Here is an 8,404-nt window from a genome sequence, read left to right as displayed (position 1 = left end):
AGACACAAAGAAATGGAAAAATGTTCCATGCTCCTGGATTGGAAGAATAAATATTGTGAAAATGTCTATGCTACCTAAAGCAATCTACACATTTAATGCAATCCCTATCAAAATACCATCCATTTTTTTCAAAGAAATGGAACAAATAATCCTAAAATTTATATGGAACCAGAAAAGACCTCGAATAGCCAAAGGAATATTGAAAAAGAAAGCCAAAGTTAGTGGCATCACAATTCCGGACTTCAAGCTGTATTACAAAGCTGTCATCATCAAGACAGCATGGTACTGGCACAAAAACAGACACATAGATCAGTGGAACAGAATAGAGAGCCCAGAAATCGATCCTCAACTCTATGGTCAACTAATCTTCGACAAAGCAGGAAAGAATGTCCAATGGAAAAAAGACAGCCTCTTCAATAAATGGTGCTGGGAAAATTGGACAGCCACATGCAGAAAAATGAAATTGGACCACTTCCTTAGACCACACACGAAAATAGACTCCAAATGGATGAAGGACCTCAGTGTGAGAAAGGAATCCATCAAAATCCTTGAGGAGAATGCAGGCAGCAACCTCTTCAACCTCAGCCGTAGCAAAATCTTCCTAGGAACAACAGCAAAGGCAAGGGAAGCAAGGGCAAAAATGAACTATTGGGATTTCATCAAGATCAAAAGCTTTTGCACAGCAAAGGAAACAGTTAACAAAACCAAAAGACAACTGACAGAATGGGAGAAGATATTTGCAAACGACATATCAGATAAAGGGCTAGTATCCAAAATCTATAAGGAACTTAGCAAACTCAACACCCAAAGAACAAACAATCCAATCAAGAAATGGGCAGAGGACATGAACAGACATTTCTGCAAAGAAGACATCCAGATGGCCAACAGACACATGAAAAAGTGCTCCACGTCCCTCGCCATCAGGGAAATACAAATCAAAACCACAATGAGATATCACCTCACACCAGTCAGAATGGCTAAAATTAACAAGTCAGGAAATGACAGATGCTGGCGAGGATGCGGAGAAAGGGGAACCCTCCTCCACTGTTGGTGGGAATGCAAGCTGGTGCAACCACTCTGGAAAACAGCATGGAGGTTCCTCAAAATGTTGAAAATAGAACTACCCTATGACCCAGCAATTGCACTACTGGGTATTTACCCTAAAGATACAAACATAGTGATCCGAAGGGGCACGTGTACCCAAATGTTTATAGCAGCAATGTCTACAATAGCCAAACTATGGAAAGAACCTAGATGTCCATCAACAGATGAATGGATCAAGAAGATGTGGTATATATACACAATGGAATACTATGCAGCCATCAAAAGAAATGAAATCATGCCATTTGCGACGACGTGGATGGAACTAGAGCGTATCATGCTTAGTGAAATAATTCAATCGGAGAAAGACAACTATCATATGATCTCCCTGATATGAGGACATGGAGAAGCAACATGGGGGGGTAGGGGGATAGGAGAAGAATAAATGAAACAAGATGGGATTGGGAGGGAGACAAACCATAAATGACTCTTAATCTCACAAAACAAACTGGGGGTTGCTGGGGGGAGGTGGGATTGGGAGAGGGGGAGGGGGCTATGGACATTGGGGAGGGTAAGTGCTATCGTGAGTGCTGTGAAGTGTGTAAACCTGGCGATTCACAGACCTGTACCCCTGGGGATAAAAATACATTATATGTTTATTTAAAAAAAAAATTTGGAAGGGGAGGCGAAGCATAAGAGACTATGGACTCTGAAAAACAACCTGAGGGTTTTGAAGGGTCAGGGCTGGGAATTTGGGGGAACAGGTGGTGGGTAATGGGGAGGGCACGTTTTGCATGGAGCACTGGGTGTTGTGCAAAATGAATGAATACTGTTATGCTGAAAAAATAAAGTGGAAAAAAAAAAGTTCTACTTGCTCCATACCTTCAACAACATTTATTGTCATGAATCTTTCAAACTTTAGTTATCCCAGTAAGACTGCAGCATTATTTCATCAGAGTTTTCATATCATTTTAAGGGCCATGTAGTAGTTCATTCTGTCAAGATGATAAAGTTTTTTAGTTTACTAATCTTTCACTGTTGGAGGCTTGTTTTTTTTTGTTTTTCAATTTTTTACTTTATAAAACACTTGGATGATCATCCTATAATACAAAACTTTTGTGTGCCAGTATCAGAAATGAAAAATGTTATCACTACAGATCTTACACATTTAAAAAAGTTAGGCACCTGCCAACTTGTGATCTTTCTCTCTCTGTCTCTCTCTCTGACAAATAAATAAATAAAATTAAAAAAAAAAGTTAGGCACCCCAGGGTGGCTCAGTTGATTAATGTTTGCCTCAGCGGTTTTGGCTTAGGTCATGATCTCAGGATCATGGAATCAAGCCCCATTTCAGGCTCTGTGCTCAGGAAGGAACCTCCTTGAGATTCTCTCTCTCCCTCTACCCCTGTACTGATCCCTCACACTCTCTCTCTAAAATACATAAATAAATCTTCTTTAAAAAAAAAAAAAAAGATAATGCCACGTGCGACCAGGAGAAAGTAACATCAACCCAGTAGCCAAGTTGTGGCGCCGCTGTGGAGGCGCTTTACCGACAACATGTCCCATCTACCCATGAAACTCCCACACAAGAAGATCGAGAAACGGAACCTGAAATTGTGCCAGTGAAACTTAAAGCTCCAGGGAGCCTCGGATGTGAGCTTATCAGAAACGCAAAATGGAGATATGTCTGAAGAACCAGTGGGAGGTGGGAAGGCTAAAAAATTCCCTGAAACAGTCTGTGAATGTGGGCTCCTCAGAAGCCCAGAATGGAGAGAGAATTAAAGAAACAGTGGAAACTGTACAAGTTAAAAAAAAAAAAAAAAAAAAGAAAGAAAGAAACGAAATCTACCATAAAAATCAATGGAGAAGCAGCAACACAGCCTCCCAATTCAGAACCGAAAAAGAAGAAAAAGAAAAAGAGAAAAAATGGTGGATGATGCTGGGCCTGATACCAAAAAAGTGAAAACTGAAGACAAAGGGGACTCTGATGAAGGGACCCAAGCTCCTGAAGGGACAGAAAACAGTGTGGAGAAGCCAGATGGTCAGGAAGAGGACAGTGAAGTGTCCAGCCTACCCCTAGGACTGACAGGCGCATTTGAGGATATCATTTGCTTCTCTTACTGATCTTGTCTTTGAGAACACTCCCAGGGCAATAAAAGAAATGGGTTTTACAAACATGACTGAAATCCAGCATAAAAGTATCAGACCACTTCTGGAAGGCAGGTATCTTCTAGCAGCCGCAAAAACAGGCAGTGGCAAAATGCTGGCATTTCTCATCCCTGCAGTCAAACTCATTGTCAAGTTAAAGTTCATGCCTAGGAATGGAACTGGAGTTCCTATCCTCTCACCTAGTACGGAACTGGCTATGCAGACTTTCGGTGTTCTTAAGGAGCTAATGACGCACCATGTTCACACATATGGTTTGATAATGGGTGGCAGCAACAGGTCGGCTGAAGCACAGAAACTCGGTAATGGGATCAACATCATTGTGGCCACCCCAGGCCACCTCCTAGACCACATGCAGAATACCCCAGGGTTTATGTATAAAAATCTGCAGTGTCTGGTTATTGATGAGGCTGATCGTATCTTGGATGTTGGGTTTAAAGAGGAATTAAAACAATTATTAAACTTCTGCCAACACGCAGGCAAACCATGCTCTTTTCTGCCACACAAACTCGAAAAGTTGAGAACTCGGCAAGGATTTCTTTGAAAAAGGAGCCATTGTATGTGGTGTTGATGACGATAAAGCTAATGCAACAGTGGATGTTCTTCAGCAGGGCTACGTTGTTTGTCCCTTGGAAAAGAGATTCCTCCTACTCTTTACATTCCTTAAGAAGAACCGGAAGAAGAAACTGATGGTCTTCTTTTCATCCTGTAAGTCCGTGAAATACCACTATGAGTTGCTGAACTACATCGATGTGCCTGTCTTGGCCACTCATGGAAGGCAGAAGCAAAATAAGTGTACAACCACATTCTTCCAGTTTTGCAACGCAGATTCAGGGATATTGTTATGTACTGATGTGGCAGCGAGAGGGCTGGATATTCCTGAAGTCGACTGGATTGTTTGATGACCCCAAGGAATATATTCATCGTGTGGGAAGAACAGCCAGAAGCCTAAACGGGAGAGGGCATGCCTTGCTCATTTTACACCCTGAAGAATTGGGTTTCCTTCATTACTTGAAGCAATCCAAGATTCCATTAAGTGAATTTCAGTTTTCCTGGTCCAAAATTTCTGACATTCAGTCTCAGCTTGAAAAATTGATTGAAAAGCACAACTCCCTTCATAAGTCAGACCAGGAAGTGTATAAGTCCTACATTTGAGCATATGATTCCCACTCTCTGAAACAGATCTTCAATGTTAATAACTTAAATTTGCCTCAGGTTGCTCTTCCATTTGGTTTCAAGGTGCCTCCTTTTGTTGATCTGAATGTGAACAGCTATGACAGCAAGCTTAAAAAGAGAGGAGGCAGTGGTGGCTTCCGCTATCAGAAAACCAAAAATGTCCAGAAATCCAAAATCTTCAAACTCATTAGTAACAAGTCCTCCAATCCCGAGCAGTTCTCCCACTGAAGACACACCTTCCTTTTGTCTCGAATAGCTTTGTCCTGAAATGGATATTTTCCCCTCTCTCTAACAAAGGAACTGTAGCTTCAGGGTTGGGACTGATGGAAGAGTTGATGGTTTCAAGCTCCAGGCACTGATACTTCCAGGAGATACCGCTCTTATTTGGGGATGTAAAACTGAGTTAAATTTTTCTAGGTTGTTCAAGAGCAAAACAAGGGATCTTTTGGATTTTGTTGGATAACAGAGTGTTTTAGATCTTTTGCCTCTGAATTTGTCATTGTTGGGGGGGACAGGTTATTTTTTATTTTTTTATTTAAAATCAAGTAATTAACATAAAATATATTACTGGTTTCAGAGGTGCAGTTAGGTGATTCACCAGTCTTCTATATACCCAGTGCTCATTACATCATGTGCCCCTCTTAATGTCCATTACCCAGTTCAGCCTACCTTAGAAGGCAGTGACCTGGTACACTGGGGGTGGTGATGCAGAAAATTATCTCAGTTTTTTTGTTTTTGCTTTTGGGTTTTGTTTTGGTTTGGTTTGGTTTGGTTGTTTCTTGGAGCTTAACCGTAGTTCTTGACCTCCCCTGAAAATGCTACTGTGGCTAGGAAGCATGTTACATTAAATGTGGCATTGGGATTTTGTATACTCCAGATTTTAAAGGAGTCAGCCTTTCCTATTTTTTTTTTAAGAGCCCACGGTGTAGGTTATTTGTCATTGTTATTTGAATAAAGCACCCTTCACAGTCCTAATATTTGTTGGAAACAGTGGGAACCTGAGATTTTTGAGCCTCATTTACACCAATATATGTGTAATAATCTGTTATTCTCCCTTTAACAACTTAGCAAATATCTTTTTGCAAAAGGCACATAATGATGATACTGCTCATTCAACTTTGTTCCAAGTGGTTTGGATTTTGTTGAACCCTTCTAACTCTGCAGAATATTCAGGGAGGCAGAACATTTTTTGAGGAAAAAGTGCCCCTTCCAGGTCTGTGAAATGAAAATAGGTTTATGATGAAGATTGGAAATGAACAGCAGTCAAAAAGACCAGCAAAGATGGACGTTTCATCACATGGGGATTTTGTTGTAGGAACTCTTGACTTCCAGAGTATTTAGTAGGTCTTGTTTTATTTCCAGTGCATTTTATAACTATAAAATGGTTATTACATTTTGATCAATGTGAAACCAAAATTGTTGGTATTATTTTGCTGTTGTGCTAGTTAATATTCATAGTCTCCTGTTAAGTACAAATACACTGAGAACATTAAATATGGTGGAAACAGCTTAATACAAATAGCATCCCAGTAGATTAAAAAAAAAAGTGATCCTCTGTGTCTGGGTTGGACTGTTGTCCCCTGGCCGGACCTGTCCTCAGATTCAGGCCTTGACGGTTAGACTTGTGACATTTAAGAATGCTTCATATAAGACATTCAGTAACTTTTTTTTAAAAGAAATAATCATGTCTCAAAAAACACGCAAAAACAAGGGGAAGACTCTTTAATCGCAGAGCAAGAGTAAAAACTCAGTATTTTCATACATAGCCATCAGAGGTTTTGTATACATACTTTTAAATTTTCTATCAAAAGTGAAGTCATCCTTTACTCCCTGCTTATAACCATCTTGTTTTATAACATGTTATTTTCCTGTGTCATTAAATAATTACATTAAAAAAAAGATGACAAGAAAATACTACGAGCAGTTTTATGTCAACAGATTCAACAATGTAGATGAAATGGAAAAATATACCTTAGTGGGGCCCGGGTGGCCCAGTGGGTTAAGCCTCTGCCTTCCACTTTGGTCATCATTTCAGGGTCCTGGGATTGAGCCCGAATCGGGCTCCCTGCTTCCCGCTCCTCCTCTGCCTGCCAGTCTACTTGTGATCTCTCTTTCTCTCTCTCTCTGTCAGATAAATAAGTAAAATCTTTAAAAAAAAAAAAGAAAAGTATATAAAAACACAAAATTAAACAAAAATATGAATGATTCAATATCTATTTTAGTAATTGAAATAATTATTAACAACCTTACCAGAAAGAAAGTCCTAGATCCAAGTAGTTTTACTGGCAAATACTATCAAACATTTATGGAAGAAATAACACAAAAATTACAAAAACCCTTTCAGACACTAAAGGAGCAAGTGACACTGGATGTTATCAGGTTTTAAACCTTTGCCAATGTGAAAAGTGAAAAATCTTCCATGTTAATCTTATTTTTCCTTTGATTACTAGTAAGATTGGAGTGTTTCTTTTTAAAGATTTTTTTTTGACAGAGAGAGACAGTGAGAGAGGGAACATAAGCAGGAGCAGTGGGAAAGGGAGAAACAGGCTTCCCACTGAGCCCGACACGGGGCGCGATCCCAAGACCCCAGGACCATGACCTGAACTGAAGGCAGATGCTTAACAACTGAACCACCCAGGCATCCCAACGTGTTTCTTATTTTTTAAAAATGTATTTATTTGACAGAGAGAGAAAGAGAGCGATCACAAGTAGGCACAGAGGCAGGCAAAGAGGCAGGCAGAGAGAGAGAGGGAAGCAGGCTCCCTGCTGAGCAAATGCCTGATGTGGGTCTTGTTTCCAGGACCCTGAGATCATGAGCCAAGCTGAAGCCAGAGGCTTAACCCACTGAGCCACCCAGGTGTCCCAGATTGAAGTTTTTTGTATATTAACTGTCCTTTTCCCATTTTAAAATCTGAATGTTTGTCTTTTTCTGACTGGTTATTTAAGGTTTATTTATTTATTTGAGAGAGGGAGAGAAAACGAGAGAGAGAGAGAACATGAGTTCAGAAGGGAAGACAGAGGAAGAGAAAGAGACAGAGAAGAGAGAATCTCAAGCAGGCTCCCCACAGCATGCGGAGCCTGGCACTGACATGAGGCTCAGTCTGACACCAAAAGATCATGACCTGAGCCAAAACTCAATCAAGAGTTGGACACCTAATTGAGTGAGATTGAGCAGAGGGTGGTGTGCTCATTATGAAAGTAAAAGTCCTCAGTTCGCAGTCCCTCTACCTACATGCTTGGTCTAAAATACCTGCTTGTCGATACAGCAATTTTGACCTCAGGTATCATTCAAGACCAGAACTGTGGGAGAGATGGATCACAAAACCAGTCACTCCTCATTTACTAGATTTTCTGTAGTGCACTAAGGCACAAGGGGACAAGGTAGTTTGGTTTTGATGGAGAAAGGAGACAGGTCATGAAAAACCAGAATATAAAAACCATAAAACTCCACAGTCCTGAAGGAGGCCCTATGCAGCCAGAGAAGTGGAGATAATGGAGCAAAACAAGCCCATCTGGCAAAATATTTCATTACAGAGCAGGGCCTGTACCGTATTTGTCTGGGGGATAATCTTTCCAGGAAACCAGAAAAGTAATAAGACAAAGAAATGTGCAGTATATTAATTCTTCTCAGAGAGACTGAGAGTGTGTGGCTGGAAGTAATTTGGGATATTGGCTAAGAAATCCATAAAGGACACAGCAGTGAAAGGAGCAAGTTGCTAACCACCTACCTAAGCAAAGTAGATCGGACTAACTGCAGGGCTTTGTTTCTGACTGAGAGGATACGCAAGCTTGGGGCCAGAGCTGCTTTGCTTGGCACTCTGGGGGTGAGGCTGCACACTGTCCCCTATACCTTTCTTTTTCATCCTTCCCCATGCAGCAAACAGCTTTTCCTCCAAACAGATGTTGAACAAGTGTATAAAGGATGTTGGTTAAATATTCGTTATGAAGAATATTGCGCTCCCTGAAGGGCTGCCCATCTCAGTCTCACCCTGGCTGCAGGAAGGTGGAGAGAAGTAGAGAGAC

The 8,404-nt window shown here is 40.8% G+C and overlaps 1 pseudogene; it reads left to right on the top strand.

Moving 5' to 3' along the window:
* Positions 1-2,596: 2,596 nt before the first annotated feature.
* Positions 2,597-4,675, top strand: LOC123933419 (annotated as a pseudogene).
* The last annotated feature ends 3,729 nt before the right edge of the window (positions 4,676-8,404 follow it).

The sequence above is a fragment of the Meles meles genome, chromosome 21 (assembly GCF_922984935.1).
Source record: "Meles meles chromosome 21, mMelMel3.1 paternal haplotype, whole genome shotgun sequence".
Lineage (NCBI taxonomy): Eukaryota > Metazoa > Chordata > Mammalia > Carnivora > Mustelidae > Meles > Meles meles.
The sequence above is the reverse complement of the archived record's forward strand: the minus strand, read 5'-3'. Positions and strand labels throughout refer to the sequence as shown.